The 27,006-nt window shown below is 42.2% G+C and overlaps 1 protein-coding gene and 1 long non-coding RNA gene across 5 annotated transcripts in view; both read right to left on the reverse strand.

Annotated features, from left to right (window-relative positions):
- The window catches only part of LOC130294011 (uncharacterized), a 78,655-nt gene extending 63,524 nt beyond the window's left edge, over positions 1-15,131 (reverse strand). The window contains exons 1-2 of the long non-coding RNA XR_008848355.1: positions 15,046-15,131; positions 8,383-8,462 (exon numbers count right to left, since the gene is read on the reverse strand). This is a non-coding gene — a long non-coding RNA (uncharacterized LOC130294011). The remainder of the gene's footprint in view (positions 1-8,382; positions 8,463-15,045) is intronic.
- The window catches only part of PLCH2 (phospholipase C eta 2), a 768,337-nt gene that overhangs the window by 499,007 nt on the left and 242,324 nt on the right, over positions 1-27,006 (reverse strand). The window lies entirely within an intron of this gene.

Consider the following 27,006-nt stretch of genomic DNA (forward strand, 5'->3'; position numbering starts at 1 on the left):
CTTGTTCTGTATAGCGCCTGAATAAAGGAACTTTCTGCACCGCAACTGAGACCGGCTGTTTGTGAGTGCTCCCCCTATCTTTCTTTTTCTCATTGACTTCTATTTGACAGTATATGCAATGACTACAGCCCAAACATCCAGACAGAATTATAAAAATTAAAGGGGTACTCCACTGCACCAGCCTTTCGGAACATTTTGGCTACCAAAGACTTGCATTGAGGGGGCGTGACCAAGACGTATTGACCCCCGCAGCCCGCACCCAACGTTCAGAACAAAATATTCTGAAGACTGAGGCAGTGGAGTACCCCTTTTAAACATATTAAACAGTAGAACTAAACCAATGGGCTGGCCTTTTTGGCTCATGCCACAGACCATGTCTACAGATATATTTCATCTTGTCAATGGTCACTCTTGAACATCCAATGCAGACAAGTTTGTGCATCATAGGGTCTATTCACATGGCAGAAATCAACCTCAAATTAAAGCCCATAGACTTCTATGGGACTCTGCACTCCCTTTCACACTTTTGAATTGGAAATTCAGAAGTGTGTGAATGGAAGTGCAGAATTCCTTAGAAGTCTATGGACTTTAATTTGAGGCGGAATTCCGCGAGCGGAAATTCTGCCGTTTGAATAGACCCAAAGTCACATAGTCACAATTGAAGCAACTTTTGAGCAACTAATTAAATTAGGTGACTAATTAATTTACCTATAGTCTTAATACAATAATATATATATATATATATATATATATATATATATATATATATATATATATATATATATAAATTAAATGGATTTAAAAGAGCCTGTGGTGATCATATGCCGGCTATTGGGAAGTATGTATATGAGCAGATACATTATTGATTACAGTCTGCAGTCTGGTCCACCTGCTGCTGCTCTCATCTTACTGCATGAATAAAACATATATACACAGGAGGGATCAGAGCCAATGCAGTGGAGACTAAAATGCTGAAGAACACACATATGGGTGAAAGGTCCAGTTTTGCGATAAAAAGCTTAAGAAGAAACGATTACACTTTACACAATAAAAGGTGCCTATGATCTCGGTGGGGTTCTTCTAAAAGTCAACTTGAAACAAAAAAATGATAGTAACTTAGATGTATGAGTGCTCAAAACTCATGTGTGTGCCCTGTAACAAGCCCCCTATGCTACAACTTACTCCTTTAAATGACAAGTATCATGGTAAAAAAAACGTATCCCCTTCGGATAGGGGATAGTTTTTTTTACCATGATACATGTCCTTTAAAGGGGTACTCCTGTGGAAAACTTTTTTTTTTTTTTTTTTTTTTTTAAATCATCTGGTGCCAGAAAGTTAAACAGATTTGTAAATTATTTTCACTGAAAAACACCTTTATATTAAAATTTAACTTCTATTCTCTACTATTAAAATTGTTCAAAGAAAAAAGCCCCGTGCATATATAATCAATTATGATACTCAAGATAAAAGTAACATATCTCCATCAAATGTACAAGAAGCGTGTGGAGCCCCCAGTCCAACATAGATAGAACAATGGACTGGTAGGATCCCAACACACAATTTCCGGCTATACACCAAAAAACATTCAAATGCACCCACAAATAATAAATGCTATTTGAAGAAAAATCAACTCTCAAGGCGTTTCACCCCTCTATTATTGGGGATCCTCAGGAGAGACACCAGACAAATACAGTATATTAATGCAAAATGACAGATTAAAACTTAAGCGTCAGCGGGGACAATACCCCAAACATATATTAGCTGCGCTCAGTGCAAATAAAGATAAACAGACGCTCCCATAATGGAGCACTCACGAGACCCCGCGTCTATGATGATCAGATTCTTGTAGCTGGGGGCCGGCGTTAATAGCCGACATGCGGCAATCGCCACGGCCGGCTATTAACTCTTTAGATCGCCGCTGTCAAAGTTGACAGCGGAAAAATAAAAAAGTTATAGGGGTCAGAAGATAACATTTCTAAATATATACATTTTCGTGCATGTAGTTATGATTTTTTCCAGAAGTACGATGAAATCAAACCGATATAAGTAAGGTATCATTTTAATCGTATGGACCTACAGAATAAAGATAAAGTGTTATTTTTACCGAAAAATGTACTGCCTAGAAACAGAAGCCCCCAAAATTTACAAAATTGTGTTTTTTCTTCAATTTTGTCGCACAATGTTTTTTTTTCCGTTTCGCCGTAAATGTTTGTGTAAAATGACTGATGTCATTACAATGTAGAATTGGTGGCGCAAAAAATAAGCCATCATATGGATTTTTAGGTGCAAAATTGAGGGTTATGATTTTTAAAAGGTAAGGAGAAAAAAACAAAAGTGTAAAAACAGAAAAATGCTTGGTCCATAAGGGGTTAAAGGGTTTTCCAGGACTTTATTATTTATGACACATAGTTAGTTAGTTGGGCTCCAGTGTACCCCCATCGGTCAGCTGATTGACAGGGCCATTGCCCTGTTGCAAGTGCTGTGGTCTTTTTATTGCTTGCCAGACACAGCTGTGTACATTAACTGGAATGGAGCCTGTACCACTCAGCAAGTATAGAACTCTATGTCTGGTAAGCAATGGAGATGCCGCAGTGCTTGCACAGTGCTGCGGCCTCTTCAATCAGCTGATCAGCGGGGATGAATAGGCCATCGATAGTAAGGTCCTGGAACCTGCCTTTAATATTCTACCATATAACCAGATGTTTGTGTAGGTAACAACAATGTAGCTTTTCTTAGCAGGACTAGTGACACCCTCAAGATACTGCCGAGACATGGCATAGAATCATCAACCATAGAGAAGTCCACACTATCTCATCTTAGGGTCCTTTTACATGGGCAGATTAGCACACCAAACAACTATATACAAGTCCTTTTAGATGGGTCACTCATTGGGGGTGAACTGAATAGCTGTCTGAATGATCGCTTGATTCTTTGCTTCCGCTATTGTCAGCAGCTCATCTACTACCCGAGTAAACAGTAGATGTGCTGTCAACAATGGATGAAAAGATCACATCATTGGATCAGAAGATGACAAATGTAGAAAACACTGGAAGGAAATAGTTAACTCACTTCCTTCTATCTTCCCTAACCCAAACCTAAAACTATGCAAGCTTTCCTATTAATATCCCTGCACCATCCCTAGACTAAACTATGTAAAAGAAACACATAGAAGGCACTATGACCCAGAAAAAAACACAAGTGAGGCAAAGCACAGACAGATCCCTGAGAAATACACTAAGCAAGGCTCCATGACCAAAATCAGGAGAACATGAACAGGAGCCAAAAAACAAACAAGGAACTTAGCATTAAACAGGAGCCAACACCTGAACAGGCCTAGGCAAAACCTACACTGTAGTCTCTGTTGGGCACCATGCCCGAAATCCTTTTTAAAGGGTAACAATGAAGATCCATCCAAACATCCAGACCAGAGCAACCAATTGCCAAGACCCATTTCTCTGGAATCAGACTATTGCCTAGCAACTGCTTCACTACTTACAACACAGGAGCAGAGGATATAGCAGGAGGATTTCCGCTATACGTAACAAAAGAAAGAAAAAGTAACTAAGCACTTTTCAAATGAGTGGGGTTGTGACTTTTGAGAGCCCTATTAGTCACTAGAATGAATTATCACTAGGAAATTCCCATACCCCTCTGCTTTCATGTAGGCCACTGATTAAATAGGCCCGACTTATGCCCTCTTATTGTAGCCAACAAGAGCCAAAGGGCACAGTGCGTTTTTAGTGCCACCGCAGCTGTTCTACTGATTGTTGGAGGTCACAGTGGATTGGTCCTACTGATAGGACATTGATGGCATCAATGTCATCAATGTCTTAAAGGGGTACTCCGGTGGAAAAAAAAAACTTTTTTAAATCAACTGGTGCCAGAAAGTTAAACAGGTTTGTATATTACTTCTATTTAAAAATCTTAATCCTACCAGTATTTATCAGCTGCTGTATGCTCCAGAAAAAAAGCTCTTTTCTTTTTGAATGTCTTTCCAGTCTGACCACAGTGCTCTCTGCTGACACCTCTGTTCATGTCAGGAACTGTCCAGAGCAGGAGAGGTTTGCTAAGGGGATTTGCTCCAGCTTTAGACAGTTCCTGACAGAGGTTTCAGCAGAGAGCACTGTGGTCAGACAGAAAATACATTTAAAAAAAAAGATCTTTCTCTGGAGCATACAGCAGTTGATAAGTACTGGAAGGATTAAGATTTTTTAATAAAAGTAATTTACAAATCTGTTTAACTTTGTGGAACCAGTTGATTAAAAAAAAAAAAGTTTTCCACAGGAGTTCCCCTTTAAATAGGAAAACCTCCTGAAAGCAGAACTCCAGCTAAAATTAACTTAATAGCTGATCGCGGAGGGATTTGAACGCTGGAGCCTCCTGTGATTTCCGGACAGGGACTCCAACTCTCTTAGTGAGGACCAAGTGTCGTCTACTGGTAGAGAGCAGGCTGCTCTATTCAATTTGATGGGAGTGGCAAGGATGCCCGAGTGCCATACTCAGTAGTGTTGCTCGCGAATATTCGCAATTCGAATATTATTCGAATTTCGTGAATATAGCGCTATATATTCGTAATTACGAATATTCGTTTTTTTTTTTTTTTTCTTCACAGTACACATCACAGTGATCATCCCTCTCTGCTTCCAGCTTGTGTGATGTAAAGAAGGCTGTAATACTACTGTGTGAGACTGGCGTGCGGAAATTCGCATATGCGAACATTAGCATATGCTACTTTTCGCATACGCGAATTTTCGCGTATGCTAATTTTGTGCATGCTAATTTTCACATATGTTAATTTTCGCATATGCGAATTTTCGCATATGCGAAAATAAAACGAGGATATAATGAATATGCGAATATTCGCGAATATATGACGAATATTCGTCCATATATTCGCGAAAATTCGCGAATTCGAATATGGCCTATGCCGCTCAACACTAATACTCAGGTCTCTTGGGCGATCCCATAGAAATAAATGGAGCGCATGCCATGTGCAGAACAAGCTCCTCACTGAGAGCCAGGTCCCATTCCAGAGATCCTGTGAAGTTAATATTGGCTGGAGTTCTACTTTAATATTATGCTTCTATGAAGGAAGGAGGATAAGTGGCTGCCACATACAATGTTTTGGACTATAAAAAAAATTCCTTGTCAAATTATGTAGCCATAGACATTACTTTGTTGGCACAATCAATCAATCAATCGTCATTCTGCCTCTTTATCATCCAATCCAGTGTTTCCCAACCAGCACGCCTCTAGCTGTTGCGAAACTACAACTCTCAGTTGTAGGTTTTCAACAGCTGGAGGAACACCAATTGAACAACACCGCCCCAATTAATACATGTCTCTCAGAGCAAATAGAAATTTACCAGCACTTAGTATGTATACACGAGGAGCGCGGTTATAATTTCCAGACTAGGTGGTCTTTTGTTGCATACAAATGACACATCTGAAGCAGCTAATTTACATCAGCCCTGTCATAAAAAAGATGAGAAAATTATCTAAAATCAGAAATCTGCTTTCTTTACTTTCCAGCCGGATAAGCACACAGTAAATTCATCAAATATTGGCTTTACCAGTCTGGGTACATCTAGAAATGCTCTGAACCTAATTGGCATGTCAAAAGCAAAACATTTTTCCTTCACATCTTTTATTCAGCCGGTCCCTTATCCGCACAAGGGGCGCACTGGTGAGATAATGGCGAGAAGCCTCTCTCTCCCATGTTCTCATTATAAATAATACCAGCCATACCATGTCTAAACTACACAATCCCTATTTTTGATGTGTTATTACGTAGGGGCACCTTTCGGCCATGACACCTATTTTTTTTTTTTGCCGTCTATAAGTTAATGATACTGTAAATACTCCATTACTATCCTCATAAATGGCTCAGCCGGCCCCCGGGCGTACTATCTTGTCACATAATACAAAGCCACAATTAGTGTCTCCGTTTTCTCGTAATTCAGTCACCCAGAGAGGAGTTTTAATTTAGTTCAGGTCTGTAAAATTAATTTGAAGGGGAATTGTTCTCTTTTTAAATAAAAAGACTTTCTCATTTTATAGGGACTTGATATATTAGAAATGAAATTTTGAGACAAATCGCTTCAAAGAAACGGAGATGGGCATAAAGAACTTAAAGGGGTATTCCAGGAAAAAACTATTTTTTATAGATCAACTGGCTCCGGAAAGTTAAACAGATTTGTAAATTACTTCTATTAAAAAATCTTAATCCTTTCAGTACTTATGAGCTTCTGAAGTTAAGGTTGTTCTTTTCTGTCTAAGTGCTCTCTGATGACACCTGTCTCGGGAACCACCCAGTTTAGAAGCAAATCCCCATAGCAAACCTCTTCTGGGTCCTTTTTAAAGAGAATCTGATTTACCCCCACACTGCTGTTCTGAATAAGTCATTTTTTTGTCTCTATTCTCACTCACTATCGTGACGTCACTATTCCGCTCCAGTGTGACGTCACCCCCCACCCCCGCATAGCGGGGGTGGGGGGTGACATCACACTGGGGCGGAGTTGTGATGTCAGGATACTCCGGTCCCGTGGTCGGCACCCAAAACCCCCTAGAGGTGGGTGCCGAATGCAAGATTGCGGGTCAGACATCTTATCCCCTATCCAAATGATGTCTTAGGGCCGGAGTACCCCTTTATGCCTCCTATTCTTGGTGCAATAAAATATAGAGGACTCCTAAATGCTTTAGTGCACAGACACTTTGGGGGCTGCCAGGGGGGGGGGGGGGGGGGGGGGAATGCCCGTGAATACTGAGAATAAAATTACATATTCTGAATTAAAGGAGCTTCACTTATTTGCCAATAGTAACAATATGTGGGGGTAAACCATATGGAGAGGTTTCCTTTAAATTGGGGCATCTAAATTTGTGACTAGATAGTTCCTGCCTAGTGCAGATCAACACAAAACAAGAATTATGATAAATGAGGTTGTAGGTATAAGAATGCCGATTCTTTCCATTGTCAATGAGATGTGTCTGGTATTGCACTTCAGCTCCATTAACTTTAATGGCACTTTTTACTGCAATGGCAGATGCAGAGTGTAACATACCCATAGATCTTACAATGAAATGAACGTGGGACTTGCAGACAATGACTGTAAATAATAATTTGTCAAGCAGTGAAGTAAAGTTCTTAAATGGTGCTTTGCAAATAGATAACTCATTAAGCACTTACCGTGCATGGATTATAAGGAACCTTGAAAACCATAGACATCCATTGTCATGTGCACCAAATTTAAGGGAACCTGTCTTTAAAGGGGTTATCCAGGAAAAAACTTTTTTTTATATATATATATCAACTGGCTCCAGAAAGTTAAACATATTTGTAAATGATTTCTATTAAAAAATCTTAATCCTTTCAGTACTTATGATCTGCTGAAGTTGAGTTGTTCTTTTCTGTCTAAGTGCTCTCTGATGACACATGTCTTGGAAACTGTCCAAAGTAGAAGTAAATCCCCATAGCAAACCTCTTCTACTCTGTGCAGTTCCTGAGACAAGCAGAGATGCCATCAGAGAGCACTATGGCCAGACAGAAAAGAACAAGTCAACTTCAGCAGCTGATAATTATTGGAAGGATTAAGATTTTTTAATAGAAGTAATTTACAAATCTGTTTAACCTTCTGGACACATTTGATATATATATATATATATATATATATATATATATATATATATATATATATATATATATATATATAAAGGTTTTTCCTGGACTACCCCTTTAATTTCATGCTGCCTGAAGCACAAGTCTAAAGCATAAATCTCTCTTTATACCCAAAAAGTCAAGGCCAATGTGGCAGCAAAAATCTGTCAGGGACAACCCCAATAACTTTTGGTTTTGGGCAGCATGAAAGAAAGGATGGGTTTCCTTTAGGTTACATATCATGTGGCAGGTATTTTACTGGGCATCGAACATCATTATTCAGAATCACATTATTATTAGTAGAGAGACTTAAAGGGTACCTCTCATCAAATAAACTTTTGATATATTTTAGATAAATGAATGTTGAATAACTTTCCAATAGCATGTTAATGAAAAATATGCTTCTTTCTATTGTATTTTTCCCGATCAGTCCTGTCAGCAAGCATTTCTGACTCGTGCTGGAGTCCTAAACACTCAGAGCTGCCAGCCTGCTTTGTTCACAGCCAAACAGGCTGTGAACAAAGCAAGCTGGCAGCTCTGAGTGTTCTCCTTTGTGAACAAAGCAGACTGGCCGCTCGTAGTGTTTAGGACTCCAGCATGAGTCTGAAATGCTTGCTGCCAGGACTGGTAGGGAGACCCCTAGTGGTCATTTCTTCAAAGTGAAAACATTAATCTATAATATATCAAAAGTTATTTTGATGAGAGGTACCCTTTAACCCACAAGTTACCTTTGGAGGCCATTATTTTCAGCAGTTCTCTCCAACCTGTGGCTCAGCATGTGGGAAGTTGCAGTTTTTAATCGGATTCTCTAATTTAGGGAATTAAGTAAGTGAATGCATACAGTCATCATTATATCCCACACTATATATCTCAATATATCTCAACAATATATCTCACATATATCTCATATACTTAGTTTATTTATTGATTCAGCCAGCTAGACCAGTGGTCTCCAAACTGTGGCCCTCCAAATGTTGCATAACTACAACTCCCAGCATGCAGGTTTGGAGACCACTGATTTAGATTAATAACAGTATAGATGCCAGAATGCATACAAAACCTGGTTATTACATATATACGATCAAAATAGGCACACATTGATATGGTTAGTAGTTATTTAGGATGAACCAATATTTAGTCTATATATTCACTAGAAGCGAACTGTCCTCACAGCCATGGGTAAAGAGGCCAATGAAGAAGGGAGAGGCCACTGGAAACGTGTTGTTTTTATCGCGTTGTTTTCTTTATCCACCTTATTTACCACCAATTGGTGTCCAGACAATTATCGAGTTTTCCTCCGATAGTCCCTGGAGCCTGGCTTAGACTACTTACCTTGTATTGATCTTTATGAAAGCACTTGACAGTGTGTGACAGGAGAATACCCGCAGCCATCGATACCCCTGATGAGCACATGTAAATTCTACATGCAAGTGGTGTTGTGACAGCATATCACTACCAGGCAAGTTTATTGCACATTTCACCTTCCCCACACTCATTGAAGCTGGGTATCAGAACTTTTGCCAATCTGTTCCTTTTTATTTTTGCATATTTATACCACAATATAACCTTTATTGCAATACCAATTGAGTACATATACAAGAGAGACCGACAACTCCCCAACCCCCCCCCCCCAAAAAAAACCCCTAACAGTATAAGTAATAATATAATAACACTTACGAACCAGTACAGTGGTCCCTCAAGTTACAATGTGAATCGGTTCCAGGACGACCATTGTATGTAGAGCGATTAAAGGGGTACTCCGGTGCTTACACATCTTATCCCCTATCCAAAGGATAGGGGATAAGATGCCTGATCGCGGGAGTCCCGCAGCTGGTGACGCCCGCGATCATGCACGCGGCACCCCGTTAGTAATCAGTCCCCGGAGCGTGTTCGCTCCGGGTCTGATTAAGGTCGACCGCAGGGTCGGCGGCGTGTGACGCCCCCTCCCTTAGGCTTTCATTGAGGGGCGGAGCGTGACGTCACACGGGGGCGGGGGTGGGACGTCACACTCCGCCGGCCCTGAGGTCGACTGTAATCAGACCCGGAGCGAACACGCACCGGGGACTGATTACTAACGGGGTGCCGCGTGCATGATCGCGGGCGTCCCCAGCTGCGGGACTCCCGCGATCAGGCATCTTATCCCCTATCATTTGCATATGGGATAAGATGTGTAAGCACCGGAGAACCCCTTTAACTCTATGAAAACCTGGTAATTGGTTCTGAAGCTACCACAATGTCTTCCACAAATAGGTAAAAGTGAGGATTAAGCAAAAATAAGTAGATAACTAATATAGATAAAGCAAATCCTTTACATATGTACAATACTGGTAGATTTTTGATCACTGGCCCTTATGGATATATTATAGTTGCTGCGACACTGCTATACCACTAATAGTGGCTCCCTGCTATACCACTAAAAATGAATGGGAAAAATTGTATATTTGTGGTGTCAGCGCTAATATTATACTGGTATTATTTTTATTGTACATGTATTCCAATAATTGTAGTACTGTAGTACTGACTTCCGTACTACAATTATTGTAATACATTTACAATAAAAATAATACCAGTATAATATTAGCGATGACACCACAAATATACAAAGTCCTTACATATAAAAGAAAGAAAGATCTGCTGGGGGCTGTAAATCACTTTCTATGTAGAGGACAGGAGCTTCTTCAGGGTCCTGTACAGTACACACAATGTCCTAAAAAAGTAATATGGAGCCGCCCTCACCTGGTTTCCAAAGGAGCAGCTATCCCTGGCACAGGTAAAGAGTAGTACAGAACATGTAATACCTCCCGGTAGTGTAGGGGGCGCTACCAGACAGCCAGTCAGTGCATACAGTCAGTGCATTCAGTAATACAGGTGTTATACCAGTGAATGTCCATTCTTATTGGTTGGTTTTTCCAACCAATGACATGTTTCGCAGATCTGGACTGTCCATAGCATTGTATGTTGAGTCTGGTTTCAAGTTACAATGGTCCTGTGATCGATAAGCTAATAGGGAAGGAACAGAAAGGATTTATGAAGGGAAGAAATATCTATAACAACATTAGAAGAGTTTTTCTAAATATGCAGGTATATGATGAGGGGGGTCCCCACTCCATCCTGACTCTTGATGCCCAAAAAGCATTTGACAGGGTGGAGTGGGGCTTCCTCTTCAAGATAGTAGAACATATGAACCTGGGAGAATATTTTATACAAGTGTTGAAGGCCCTATATAAGGCCCCCAGTGCAAGGATTAATATAAATAACATAGTGTCCCCGGAGGTAGTCTGGTTACAAAGAGGAACAAGGCAGGGCTGCCCCCTGTCGCCGCTCCTCTTCTCCCTCTTCATCGAGCCACTGGCACAGTTGATTAGGGGCTCCGGGCTGTTTGGGGGTTCGGTGTTGAGGGAGTGGAGGAGAAAATATTGTTATATGCGGACGACGTGGAATTATTTGTAATAGATCCTAAAAGAAACTTATCAAGGATTATCAAGTTGATTAATGATTTTGGTAGTTACTCTGGCTTCCGGATTAACTGGAGGAAATCGGGGTTATTATTACTATCAGATGAGAATCATGATTTCCAGGAAGAGATACATGTTCTGCAGGACAATGAGGCCCTGGAATACTTGGGAATCAAAATATCCAGAAATATAGAGGATTTTGTTCAGTTAAACCTTGTCCCATTGAGACAGAAAGTAAGAAATAAAATCCAAATATAGAAAAAAATTGTGCTTAAATATGGCCGAAAGAATTGTCCTAATAAAAACTATAATTTTTCCTATGGTTGTGCATGTTATAAGAGCAGCACCTATTTGGTTAGGGGAACACCACTTTAATAAATTACAGAGTGAAATTAATGGGTTTTTATGGGAGGGAAAACAGACACGTATGAAACACACTTTTTTTTAGCTCTCCTCTGAATAGTGGAGGTTTTGGTTTACCAAACCTGCAATTGTATTATATAGCTGTACAAATTGAATATATGATTAAGGAAGATGATATGTTAAAAAGTTTTTTTTTCTAAATTAGGTAGTAGGGGAGGTAGTACACTAGAGTTAATTGAAGGCGGTAGATGTATGCGCACTGAATTGGAAAAAAAATCCCATTTGTAATATGCTTAACAATGTATGGAGATTCACGAGACGATTATTAGGGATTAAGGGGAGAATGCACCATACACTACTGTGGGGTAATGGGTATTTCCCAGAAATATTGAAATTTAAAGAATATGTAGACTGGGAAAAAAGTGGGGTAGTTAGAGTTAAAGAGGTATTCCAGGCAAAAACTTTTTTTCATATATCAACTGGCTCTGGAAAGTTAAACAAATTTGTAAATTACTTCTATTAAAAAATCTTAATCCTTCCAATAGTTATTAGCTTCTGAAGTTTTCTGTCTAACTGCTCAATGATGATGTCACGTCCCGGGAGCTGTGCATGATGGGAGAATATCCCCATAGGAACTGCACAGCTCCCGGGACGGGAGTCATCAGAAAGCAGTTAGACAGAGAACAGCAACTCAACTTCAGAAGCTAATAACTATTGGAAGGATTAAGATTTTTTAATCGAAGTAATTTACAAATCTGTTTAACTTTCCGTAGCCAGTTGATATATATATATAAAAAAAAAGTTTTGGCCTGGAATACCCCTTTAATGACTTAGTAAAAAGAAATACACTGAAAGAGTAGAGAACACTTACCGTATATACTCGAGTATAAGCCGACCCGAGTATAAGCCGAGACCCCTAATTTCAACCCAAAATCCCAGGAAAAGTTATTGACTCGAGTATAAGCCTAGGGTGGGAAATACCTCATCCCCCCCTGTCATCATCCAGACCCGTCATTAACATCCTCATCATCATCCCCTTGTCATCATCCCACACATCCCCCCTTCATCATCCCCTTATCATCCCACACATCCCCCCTTCATCATCCCCTTATCATCCCACACATCCCCCCTTCATCATCCCCTTATCATCCCGCACATCCCTCCTTCATCATCCCCTTATCATCCCGAACATCCCCCCTTCATCAGCCCCTTATCATCCCGCACATCCCCCCTTCATCATCCCCTTATCATCCCACACATCCCCCCTTCATCATCCCCTTATCATCCCGCACATCCCCCCTTCATCATCCCCTTATCATTCCACACCCCCCCCTTCATCATCCCCACCCCCCTTCATCATCCCCACACCCCCCCTTCATCATCCTCTTCTCATCATTCGCCCTCAGTGGTCTTCAACCTGCGGACCTCCAGAGGTTTCAAAACTACAACTCCCAGCAAGCCCGGGCAGCCATCGGCTGTCCGGGCTTGCTGGGAGTTGTAGTTTTGAAACCTCCGGAGGTCCGCAGGTTGAAGACCACTGCGGCCTTCAACATCATCCAGCCCCCTCTCACCCCCTTTAGTTCTGAGTACTCACCTCCGCTCGGCGCTGGTCCGGTCCTGCAGGGCTGTCCGGTGGGGAGGTCGTCCGGTGAGGAGGTGGTCCGGGCTGCTATCTTCACCGGGGGCGCCTCTTCTCCGCGCTTCCGGCCCGGAATAGAGGCGTTGCCTTGACAATGACGCAGAAGTACGTTGGCAATGAACGCACCTCTGCGTCGTTGTCACGGCAACGTGACTATTCTGAGGCCGGGCCCGAAGCGCTTAGAAGAGGCCTCCCCGGTGAAGATAGCAGCCCGGAACCAGTATCCCACCGGACCACCTCCTCACCGGACAGTCCTGCAGGACCGGACCAGCGCCGAGCGGAGGTGAGTACTCAGAACTAAAGGGGGTGAGAGGGGGCTGGATGATGTTGAAGGCCGCAGTGGTCTTCAACCTGCGGACCTCCGGAGGTTTCAAAACTACAACTCCCAGCAAGCCCGGACAGCCGATGGCTGCCCGGGCTTGCTGGGAGTTGTAGTTTTGAAACCTCTGGAGGTCCGCAGGTTGAAGACCACTGCGGGTGGGGGAGTTCACTCGAGTATAAGCCGAGGGGGGTGTTTTCAGCACGAAAAATCGTGCTGAAAAACTCGGCTTATACTCGAGTATATACGGTAATAGGGAATTCAACATAGAACAGAATAAATATTTCTCATATGTACAAATTAAGATGTAGTTCAGATAGAGGGAGGAGAATGGGGAGAGGTGTTTCCTAATATTGTACATTCGTCCCTAAATATGAATCATAAAATCTCAATGATAAAATTGATACATAGGAGACCATATACACCTGGGTTCCTGCACAGAATAGGAAAAAGAGTGGACTCAAAATGTCCAAAGTGCGATATGGAAGAAGCAGAGTTGATCCACATGGTGTGGGCATGCCCAAAATGTCATTCTTTTTGGAAAGAAGTTTATAAAACAGTAGAGACGAAACTGAGAGTAAAAATAACATTTGGTATTAAAACAGCGGTTTTAGGGATGGGACAAAGGGAGCAGGAGAAGAATAGTGTTATTATTAAAGTCTTTGGTTTAGCCAGAATATTTATTCTTAGGAGATGGTTTGCACCCGAGGGTCCAAACTGTGCGGAATGGCAGAGAGAAGTAGAACAAATGAGAAGATTTGAGGATATCTACTATAGAGGGAGAAAACTGGGCCCGAAAATAGAAAAGGAATGGAAGAAATGGGAGGTGGTAGCTTAGCTGGTAGTGGGTTGGGGGAAGGGAGGGGTGGGAGGGTAAGCGGAGGGGATTTTTAGGACTATTTATATATTTATTTGTGTTATGCAATGATGTATTCTTATTTCATAAAATAAAATAAAAATTTGGAATTAAAAAAAGTTACAATGGTCCAGAAAAGACCATTGTATGTTGAAACTATTGCATGTTGAGGCCATTGTAAGTTGAAGGATCAGTATATATGTCACATAGATACCACACTAGAATAGCGTATATAACAGCCTCTTCATTATACACATATCGGGGGAGATTTATCAAAACCTGTCCAGAGAAAAAGTTGCTGAGTTGCCCATAGCAACCAATCAGATCGCTTCTTTCATTTTTCACAGGCCTTTTCAGAAATGAAAGTAGCGATCTGATTGGTTGCTATGGGCAACTCAGCCAGTTTTCCTCTGGACAGGTTTTGATAAATCTCCCCCACATTCTTGTGGCGGGTGGAGCAATGTCCCCATCAAGACGGCACTGGCTGGAAAACTGGAAAACAGGAAAACTGGCTGAGTTGCCCATAGCAACCAATCAGATCGCTACTTTCATTTTTCAGAGGCCTTGTTAAAAATGAAAGAAGCGATCTGATTGGTTGCTATGGGCAACTGGGCAACTTTTCCTCTGGCCAGGTTTTGATAAATCTCCCACATAGACTCAAAAGGGGGCTTGAGCCCCTGCCGTTTAAAAAGTACTCAAAAGTATGTTCTACTACACCTGATATAAAATATGTTCAATAAATAAGCCAACCATACTTACCATTTGGTCCATAAATATAAATAGAAAGGGTTGGAGACTTGCATTGAGGGGCGGAGTCGTGACATCACGCTCTTCCGCCATTGTGGCCTGTGAAAAGAAGCGATCTGATTGGTTGCTATGGGCAACTCAGCAACTTTTTCTCTGGCCAGGTTTTGATAAATCTCCCAGATATTGTATCTCCGTATCTGATCACTGCACATATACACTGATCACACCTCATCAATAACAGCAGCTCTCTCCGTGCCTTCAGATCCTGATATATGAAGCTATTGTGCCGCAGTTTCATTGTCATTTCCATGCACGCTCGCTCACTAATGTTTCCTATGGCTAGATTTGCCCTTGAATGAACAAAGCATTTTCTTTTTTCTTTTCCATCTAATTGGAAAAACATCTGGTCGGCACTATCTACAAAAACAATGATATTTCTTTTTGTGTATAGAAATCATACAGCTCCATTACCATAAGGCTGGCCCCGGTGACTGACAGCTGGGTTTGGGGAAGTTCCAGGGAAATAAACTGGAATGTAGATCTAATAACTTCTTCATCTAGTAGCATTTCTAACAAATGATGCATATAGACAGACATTTATCAAGTGATTTAGTAAATTTTTTTTTACTAAAAATGTCGCACAAATGTTGCACCTGCGACTACGTGATTTTTCGTGCGACATTTTGACTGGAAAGCGAGAAAAGCAAGTTTTCCAAAACGTAACTAGGTAGTAATAATTTTAAAATGGACTACGGGTAGTATGGTGTTTATTAACTGCGACAGTCGCAACTGCGCAAAAAAAAGTCGCATCAAGGTTAAAAATTTACTACATTTACCGTATTTTTCGCCCTATAGGACACACCGGCGTATAAGACGCACCCTATTTTTAGGTGTAAAATCTAAAAAATTGAAGATTTTGAACCCAATAGTGGTCTTCAACCTGCGGACATCCAGATGTTGCAAAACTACAACTCCCAGCATGCCCGGACAGCCGTTGGCTGTCCGGGCATGCTGGGAGTTGTAGTTTTGCAACATCTGGAAGTCCGCAGATTGAAGACCACTGCATAGGAGGTAATACTCACGTGTCCCCGCCGCTCCGGACCCGTCACCGCTGCCCTGGATGTCGCTTCATCGCTGTCGCTGTGTCCCCGTCGCTCTGCTGCCGGCCGGGTATCCTCGCTCTCCGTCGCCGCCATCACATCGTTACGCACGCCGACGCACGTACGCGACGACGTGATGACGAGGAAGGAGAGGGCCGGCCATACAGGGGATCCCTGAACGGAGAAGACACCGAGGAGGCAGGTAAGGTCCCTCCCGGTGTCCTGTAAGCACTAACCCGGCTATTCAGTTGGGCTGTTCAGGACCGCCGCGATTTCACCGCGGCGGTCCTGAACAGCCCGACTGAACAGCCGGGTTAGTGTCACTTTCCCTTCAGACGCGGCGGTCAGCTTTGATCGCCGCGTCTGAAGGGTTAATACAGGGCATCACCGCGATCGGTGATGTTCTGTATTAGCCGCGGGTCCCGGCCGTTGATGGCCGCAGGGACCGCCGCGATAGGGGTGTATTCGCCGTATAAGACGCACCGACTTTTTCCCCCCAGTTTTGGGGAAGAAAAAGTGCGTCTTATACGGCAAAAAATACAGTACTTCAGCTCAAACATGGAGCAGAAAAAGCTACTACCAAAGTAAAAAAGAAAAAATTGCTTACGTGAAAGAAAATTATCAACAGGCTGAAACCAGTTGATAAATAAGTCACACATAAGCAAAAAAAAAAGTAAAGAAAAAATTACTAAAAAAAAGGAACACATAAGCAAACATTGATAAATGTCCCCCATAGTCTTTAAAGGGGTTATCCAGGAAAAGTCAACTGGCTCCAGAAAGTTAAACAGATTTGTAAATTACTTCTATTAAAAAAAATCTTAATCCTTTCAGTACTCATGAGCTGCTGAAGTTGAGTTTAGACTTTTCTGTCTAAGTGCTCTCTGATGACACGTGTCTCGGGAGCTGTCCAGAGTAGACGGAAATTCCCATAGCAAACCTATCCTACTCTGTGCAGTTCCTGAGACAAGCAGAGATGTCAGCAGAGAGCACTGTTTCCAGACAGATAAGAACAACTCAATTTAAGCAGCTGATAATTATAGGAAGGATTAAGATTTTTTAATAGAAGTAATTTACAAATCTGTTTAACATTTTGGAGCCAGTGGATCTAAAGGGAAAAAAAAGTTTTTCCCTGGAATACCCCTTTAACCCCTTAAGGACGCAGGACGTAAATGTACGTCCTGGTGCGGTGGTACTGAACGCACCAGGACGTACATTTACGTCCTGTGCATAACCGCGGGCATCGGAGCGATGCCCGTGTCATGCGCGGCTGATCTGGGCTGCTGATCGCAGCCAGGGACCCGCCGGCAATGGCCGACACCCGCGATCGGTATCGCCGCGTGCGTAAATGTCCGAACTATTAAAATAAAATGTTAATGATCCCGTACGGTGAACGGCGTGAACGTAAAAAAAAAAAATCCAAAATTGCTACTTTTTTAATACATTTTATTTAAAAAAATTATAAAAAATTTATTTATCATACCGCCGCTTATACGGAAAAATAAAAAAGTTAGAGGTCATCAAAATAAAGGGATTATAAACGTACTAATTTGGTTAAAAAGTTTGTGATTTTTTTTAAGCACAACAATAATATAAAAGTATGTAATAATTGGTATCATTTTAATCGTATTGACCCTCAGAATAAAGAACACACATCATTTTTACCATAAATTGTACGGCGTGAAAACGAAACCTTCCAAAATGAGCAAAATTGCGTTTTTCTTTTTAATTTCCCCACAAAAATAGTGTTTTTTGGTTGCGCCATACATTTTATGATATAATGAGCTATGTCATTTCAAAGGACAACTGGTCGCGCAAAAAACAATCCCTCATACTAGTCTGGCGATGAAAATATAAAAGAGTTATGATTTTTAGAAGGCGAGGACGAAAAAATGAAAACGTAAAAATTTAATTGTCTGAGTCCTTAAGGCCAAAAATGGACTGAGTCCTTAAGGGGTTAAAGTCTCACCTTTATAAGAGTTTCCCTGTGTGAATACAGCACTATATGTATCGGCATCTGTTTGGACAATCACGTTTGTTCAGGATTTACATGTAGTGGAAGCCCGCTTTGGTTTTCTGACGTCACCCGCCACGAGAGAGACCGCATGAGAAACATTGCGCTCCTGCTGGAGCTTCAGCTTGGTTGCACCTGCCGGGACCCTCGCCGGGTCCCGGCAGGTGCAACCAAGCTGAAGCTCAGTACCGGCATACAACGCTCATCACCAGCTACATCTTTAATAAGAAAGCTTACCTGCGGCTAATTCTATCAGGTCCATCGCAGTACGTGACCAGCTGCAGTGTACTGGTGAGTCATATTTGGTCCGTCGCAGCACGGGACCAGCGGCACTCCATGGGTGTGACTAATCCTATATTAGAACTGTTCCTATGGTTATTTACATTTGGACATATCCACTACAATATCCTGAAATGGACAATTAATCATAGAATACCAGCAGTTGGACTATTTATTACACATGAAAAAGATATAATATTCTGCCGAGTACAGTGGAAGTATTTTCATTTATGTCTTTGCAGAACACAGTAACAGTGTTGTTATATGTATCCATTATCCACCACTAGGGCCCATTGGTAGGACATTATTAGTGCTTTTATATTGTGCATTGTGTGTATTTTCATATATATGATCATTTTTTATATAATTTTTTATTTTCATTTCATGTTAATAAGATATCTGTGTTTTTGATGCAGGTTCTGTCTATTATCCATTTTTAACGTTATGCACCATATTGTATGGTGAGGTCTTTGAAGTGTGGTTAATAGTTTGTTTTAATTTATTCTAATTGACCGGTGGGGATCTGTTTCCTAACCACTTAAACCTTGGACCTTATAGTTGTGAACTGCACACATTTTTTGTTTTTAATTTACAAATATTGTTAACTGTTTGGCACCAGTTGATTTAAAAAAAAAAGAAAAAGAAAAAAAAAAAGTGCTTTTCCCCGGAGTACCCCTTTAACCTTCCAGTTCATATTTCGATTGTGAGAAGAAACTGGAGTACTCAGAGGAAACCCCTGCAAACACGGGGAGAACATACAAACTTTGAAGATTTAATCCCTGGTTGGATTCCAACCCAGGACCCCCCAGCAAACCATTAAGCCCCCATGCTGCCCCATTCACCCCAATATATCCCCTCATGTCCACATGCAAGTGTTACCAAAGAGCACATTTCTGTAATATGGTTGTGCCACTTTATGGAATCTATAGGCACATAACATATTACTGTCATATGGGGCCATAAATAGTTTTTTTTATCCCACAGATGCCATATAAAGTAAATTGTAGTATGTTCCGATCAGATCACATCAGAGTCATCACTCAGCTACTTATTGAGACTCTCATTGTGATAGGATCCTCACTAGAGATGAGCGAATTTACAGTAAATTCGATTCATCACGAACTTCTCGGCTCGACAGTTGATGACTTTTCCTGCATAAATTAGTTCAGCTTTCAAGTGCTCCGGTGGGCTGGAAAAGGTGGATACATTCCTAGGAAAGAGTCTCCTAGGACTGTATCCACCTTTTCCATCCCACGGGAGCACCTGAAAGCTGAACTAATTTATGCAGGAAAAGTCATCAACTGCCGAGCCGAGAAGTTTGTGACAAATCAAATTTACTGTAAATCCGCTCATCTCTAATCCTCACTTATCAGTAATGTATGGCATGTTCTGTGGATATGCCATAATATAGGAAAGTAAACCACCTAAAGGTCTCTTTCACATTGGCGCCAGTCTCCACTATATGGAGCTCCATCGGCCATTCCATCAAAATGACGGGAGTTTAGCAGAAAAACAAAACAGTGCATGCACTATTTACTTCTACACTAAACTTCAGTAAGCTACCAGATCCCTGACAAATCCCATTCAAGTCAATAGGATCCGTTGGGACCGGGTGCAGTCAGTTGTGCTCTGATCCGTTTTGGGGCAGTTCGCCAGAAAAAAAAAGAGCTGAACGGACCCAGAACGGGAGGAGGACAACAGGCATAGTGAACCTAGCCTTAGTTTGGATACACATTTTTACCTATAAGAAAGCAATCCCAGCTTTTGAAGGGTAGTCTTCTTACGTTCCTTCTCCATGTTATACACATATACCGTATTTTTTGCCGTATAAGATGCACTTTTTCTTCCCCAAAACTGGGGGGGAAAAGTTGGTGCGTCTTATGCCGCAAATATACATTTTGCCTGCATTAAAACCCTGTCATATCGCGGAGGTCCCTGCGGCCATCAGCGTCCGGGACCGGCGGCTAATACAGGACATCACCAATCACGGTGATGCACTGTATTAACCCTTCAGACGTGGCGATCAAACCTGACCGCCGCGTCTGTAGCGAAAGTGAAACTAAAACGGCTGCTCAGTCAGGCTGTTCGGGACCGCCGCGGCGTCCCGAACAGCTTACAGGACACTGGGAGGGACCCTACCTGCCTCCTCGGTGTCCGATCTGCTCCGTGCCTGGATCCCCTGCATGACCGGCGCTCTCCTTCGTCGTCATCACGTCGTCGCGCACGCTGTTCCGTCATCCAATAGGAGCGGCGTGCGAAGCGACGTGATGGCGGCGACGGAGAGCGAGGATCACGGGCAGCAGAGTGATGTTCCGCCGCGACGGGGACACCCCTGGGACACGGCGACAGCGATGGAGGGCGACATCCAGGGCAGCGGTGTCGGGTCCGGAGCGGAGGGGACAGGTGAGTATTACCTCCTATACCAGTGGTCTTCATCCTGCGGACCTCCAGATGTTGCAAAACTACAACTCCCAGCATGCCCCGACAGCCAACGGCTGTCCGGGCATGCTGGGAGTTGTAGTTTTGCAACATCTGGTGGTCCGCAGGTTGAAGATCACTGTCCTATACATTGTATTTGGTTCAGAATCTTTTTTTCTAGATTTTCCTCCTTTAAAATTGGATACGTCTTATATGCCGGAGCGTCTTATAAGGCGAAAAATACGGTAGGTTATACATATGTACGTATGCACATACAAAGTGAGTTATGTTTTTCTGTGTCTCATCTGTTTGCATGACATTTCCAGAACTAATAGTATACAATTTATGAAAAATAACAAAAGTTTCCGTATAATATCCAAAATACTGCTCCCACCCTGAACTCTGGGATACACTGGCTTAATAAAATCTTGTAGGCAATGCTTTGAGCCAGAAATGTTTAGCAACAGCAGAAACAAGTCCAACAGATTTTATGCTGAAGGCTAAATAAAAGCAATGACCTAAAACTTTCATTTTTAGTGGCCATAACATGTACCGTTTAATTCAAGCCCATTGAACTAATTCTAACGTTATAGAAAACACAACAAAAAGTTCCGCCCACTGGCTGTTTTTAGCTCTAGTACCAAGGACTGCCATTGTGGTGACACTGGTGGAATGTGGGTAAGATGTTCACTCTGTGATGCCAGGGCACCGTTGACCTACACGGTCTGAGGTTGGGATAGCTTCTCCTGGACCAAGTGCAGGGACAATGATGACATCAATGCAAGGTTATGGATAACTTTATTTACTGAGGCAGGAATTGTTAAAGCTGTCACAATACAGACTTTGGTGCAGAGGGAAGTGCAGAGTGATCTAGTATAACATGTCGCCTTGCTGGGATTTGTACACAATTTATCACAACATAACACAGTGCACTATAACAAAATATAAGATGGAGAAGTGGGTCCAGCACAGTAGCAGCAAGGATGCCCGAGGCAATTTGTAGCCCACAAGACAACATCCTGTACTGGGACACCACACCCCTAGATGGCAATAAAGTGGAACCTTGTAGAATTAAGCAAATTGTCAACTACTCTGAAGCAGGATCAATAAAACCTAATACGAGGAACATGTTAAATGGACACTGTCAGAATCAAACCCTTTTTATATGTTGTACATCTTGGCAAAACATTAACCTTTCTAATATGCTTCTTAATAAAAATATATATATATATATTTCCTGGCTTATATAAAAGACCACTAGGAGTCCCTACATCATACAGAACATAATCCTGACCGGCTGCGGCATAATCTTCGTTCCAGCTGAAGCGCAGGCAGCAACTAAGTCCAGTAAGTGAGGGGCGGGACTAACACTTCTCTGTGCTTAGTCCTGTCCTATCAGACTGCAGCATGAAAGCAGAGAGGAGGGGGTTACAGTGCAGCCTGCAGTGATTGGATGAAGAGACCCAGCACAGCAGACTCAGGGAGGAAGTGAACGTATGGTGAGTGAGGGTGGGCTCATTGTTTGCCTTGGACACGCCCCTTCCTGAGCTGTGGATATTAGAATGAGTGAGCAGCAGAACAAAGGGATAAAAAGACAAGTCCAGCATCTGCATGACCTCATTTTTAATATATATATATATATATATATATATATATATATATATATGTACTGAGTGAACTACGGCCCAGTGGAATGCCGAAAAGGGATTTTTGTGATGTGAACATGGCCTAATATATGTGTCTCTAAGCAAATGGCTCCTGTAGAGAAATACCTTCCTGAATATCAGTAGAGTGGCGGTAGGTACTACAATGGCCATTGGGAGTGCGACAGACCTAGCTTGTTACAACCATTATTCTGCGGTAGGCCGAAAGGCAGTAAATTAACTAGGAACAGCAGGTAATCCTTTCCTGCACATCAAACACATCACATGACAGGGCGGCCCGCTCTTTGACTTTTTGTAGGCATCTATTTTTCAGTAATGGTACAAATCAGGAAGTCTCAATTAGCACTGACAATACAGCAGCCAGGAGCAGCATGGTTCAGTGCAGATTAAAGGAGACGGTCTGCGGGAACCTAAACTGCAGTGTTACACAGGACACGGTATATACCCTGCATAGGAATTCTGCCTCATTGATCTGCAGACAGACGGGATGGAGACAGAATGTACTGGCTGCTGTGTATTTTTATTTTATTTTATAAAAGACTTGTGGACATAACTAACAGCATCCCAGTACTTCTTAGATTTCCAACCTCGGAGCAGCGAGCATAGTCATAATCACCAGAATATTATATAACTAAGCACGGGAGCTGTAAAAGGTTTATATCCCATTGCACTATAGGTGATCCTCAACCTGTGGCTCACCAGCTGTTCCAAAACTACAACTCCCAGCATGCCCGGACAGCCAACGGCTGTCCGGGCATGCTGGGAGTTGTAGTTTTGCAACAGCTGGTGAGCCACGGGTTGGGGATCACTGTCCTCAGGGACGTGCACACATAGGGGGGGATTTATCAAATCCTGTGTAAAGGAAAAGTTGCCTAGTTTCCCATAGCAACCAATCAGATCGCTTCTTTCATTTTTCAGAGGCCTTGTTAAAAATGAAAGAAGTGATCTGATTGGTTGCTATGGGCAACTGGGCAACTTTTCCTCTGGACAGGTTTTGATAAATCTCCCACTATGGGTGATACTTATCAAAACCTGTCCAGAGGAAAAGTTGCCCAGTTGCCCATAGCAACCAATCAGATCGCTTCTTTCATTTTTAACAAGGCCTCTGAGAAATGAAAGAAGCGATCTGATTGGTTGCTATGGGAAACTAGGCAACTTTTCCTCTGGACAGGTTTTGATAAATCTCCCACATAGACTCAAAAGGGGGCTTGAGCCCCTGCCGTTTAAAAAGTTCTCAAAAGTATGTTCTACTACACCTGATATAAAATATGTTCAATAAATAAGCCAACCATACTTACCATTTGGTCCATAAATATAAATAGAAAGGGTTGGAGACTTGCATTGAGGGGCGGAGTCGTGACATCACGCTCTTCCGCCATTGTGGTCGGGATCCGAAGCCTCCAGCATTGCCGGAAGCCATACAGGTGGGTGCTGCAGCCAAGACTCCGGTGGTATACAGCAGCAGGACCCCGCGATCTGACATCTTATCCCTTATCCTTTGAATAGGGGATAAGATGTCTAGGTGGCGGAGTACCCATTTAAAAAGGGGTCTAAATGCATTTTTGGAGAGTAAGAACATTGCTGGTTATTTATACTAGATTTATAGGGACAGAGCGTCGATCCTTTTTACGGTTATAAGTTGAACTTGATGGACTCTGGTCTTTTTTCAACCTTATGAACTATGTTACTATGTTACCCCAGTAGTAAGCTAAGTACATGAGGAGGGGGCCTGTTACAGTGTGTCAACCCAGTAGTAAGGAGATTACATGAGGATGAGGTTTGTTACAGTGTGTCACCCCAGTAGTAAGGTGATTACATGAGGAGGAGGTTTGTTACAGTGTGTCACCCCAGTAGTAAGGTGATTACATGAGGAGGAGGTTTGTTACAGTGTGTCACCCCAGTAGTAAGGAGATTACATGAGGATGAGGTTTGTTACAGTGTGTCACCACAGTAGTAAGGTGATTACATGAGGAGGAGGTTTGTTACAGTGTGTCACCCCAGTAGTAAGGTGATTACATGAGGATGAGGTTTGTTACAGTGTGTCACCCCAGTAGTAAGGTGATTACATGAGGAGGAGGTTTGTTACAGTGTGTCACCCCAATAGTAAGGTGATTACATGAGGATGAGGTTTGTTACAGTGTGTCACCCCAGTAGTAAGGTGATTACATGAGGAGGAGGTTTGTTACAGTGTGTCACCCCAATAGTAAGGAGATTACCCAAGGAGGAGGTTTGTTACAGTGTGTCACCCCAGTAGTAAGGAGATTACATGAGGAGGAGGTTTGTTACAGTGTGTCACTCCAGTAGTAAGGAGATTACATGAGGAGGAGGTTTGTTACAGTATGTCACCCCAGTAGTAAGGAGATTACATGAGGAGGAGGTTTGTTACAGTGTGTCACTCCAGTAGTAAGGAGATTACATGAGGAGGAGGTTTGTTACAGTATGTCACCCCAGTAGTAAGGTGGGGCGGGTCAAAGGCTGTGCCAATGGGTGGAGTCAAAAGGACAGAAAAATTAGCTTTTGCCTAGGGTGGCAAAAATCCTTGCACCAGCCCTGATAGAGGGATCTATAGAACAATAGTCTACAACCTGTTTCGCTGTAGCTGTTGAGAAACCTTGTTTTCTAGCATGCTGGGTTATCAGGGCATGCTGGGAGATGTAGTGCTGCAACAGCTGCAGATCCACAAGTACAGTATCACTGTCTTATGAAGTCAGTTATAGAAACACATACTCTGCAGCTGATATTTGCTATAGCATGCTGGGCTATCAGGGCATGTTGGGAGTTGTAGTTTCACATAGTTTTGCAATTGCCAAAGAATTAATAAGATATTATTAATCATATCAACAAGTCAGGCAAAAGCTTTGACTTTCCTAATGGTGTCAATAGGCGTCTCTGTTGATTTTATTTCCATTACTTTTTGTATTAACCTCTTTGGGTAGCATCTGTAGAGCTCTATTCTGCATGCATTTGCATAGTTTGATAGGATTAGGAGATGTCACACAAGTAGTTTCATCCTCTGGCAAGTTTTTACTCCCTGTTCTCTTAATCTATGTGTTCGAAAGCAAGAAATACATGAATAATACTTCAATCGAAAGATATCTTTGGCTCCATTCACATCACATTCTCGGTCTTCGCGATGTATCATGTTTATGTATATATTCTAGTCAGTATTCCTATCTATCTGGATAGTGTAATGTCTCAGGGAATCATGGTTAATGCTGGTCGGTCAGTCATTATTTTAAACGTGTATGCAAAATGGTGATAGTCAGTGATGAAGGGTTGCAGGGACACAAAACATGTCTGGCCATGTTCGTATCTATCATGCTGTTTTAAGGGATCAATAAATTGTAGATTTTATGAAATCACCAACCCTTTCTATGTATATTTATGGACCAGATGGTAAGTATGGTTGGCTTATTTATTGAACATATTTTATATGAGGTGTAGTAGAACATACTTTTGAGTCTTTCAGAAAAAAAAGCATACATCCAAACTTATATTAAAAAATCTTAATCCTTCCAGTACTTATCAGCTGCTCTATACTACAGAGGAAGTTGAGTTGTTCTTTTCTGTCTGACCACAGTGCTCTCTGCTGACACCTCTGTCCAGAGTAGGAGCAAATCCCCATTGCAAACCTCTCCTGCTCTGGACAGTTCTTAACACAGACAGAGGTGGCAGCAGACTACAGCCTGATACAGACCAACTCACGAGGGTGAGTTTGCTAAGGCAGGTGCCAATTGTCCCGGTGTCCGCAGCTCCTGAGAGGCCAGAGTGCAGCATGTGATGCCTGACCAGGTGCGATTGTTACATGTGACCTCTTCAGTTTGACATTTCCAGCATTTAGTCAGGTATGAGGCATCAGAGTGGTGTTGCTTAGATTGGGTTGCCTACCATCTTGAAAGTAATTTAGAACCAGACTTTTGTAACCTTATAGATCTGGATGTTAAAGGGGTATTCCAATTTTAGACATTGATGGTATTATCACGGATATGCCATGAATGTCTGATAGATGTGGGTCTCTAGAGCAGTAATCTAGGCCACCTCTGGCCAAGCAAACCAGATAGGGGACCCCCATCTGGGGACCCCCATTCTGTGGTTATACCATAAATGTCTATGATGGGATTACCCCTTTAATTTCGGAGAGAATAGCAATTGATGTAATTGGGTCTGTGTTACGGAAGAACTAATGTCTTTCTCTTGTTCTTAGGTAAGAGTTATCGTATTTTTCGCCATATAAGACGCTCCGGAATATAAGACACACCCAATTTTAAAGGAATAAAATCTAGAAAAAAAAAGATTCTGAACCTTCAACCCGAGGACCTCCAGATGTTGCAAAACAACAACTCCCAGCATGCCCGAACAGCCGTTGGCTGTCCGGGCATGCTGGGAGTAGTAGTTTTGCAACATCTGGAGGTCCACAGGTTGAAGACCATTGGTATAGGAGGTAATACTCACGTGTCCCCGCCGCTCCTCACCGCTGCCCTGGATGTCGCCTTCCATCGCT

Source organism: Hyla sarda, chromosome 10 (genome assembly GCF_029499605.1).
Source record: "Hyla sarda isolate aHylSar1 chromosome 10, aHylSar1.hap1, whole genome shotgun sequence".
In the NCBI taxonomy this organism is placed as follows: Eukaryota; Metazoa; Chordata; class Amphibia; order Anura; family Hylidae; genus Hyla; species Hyla sarda.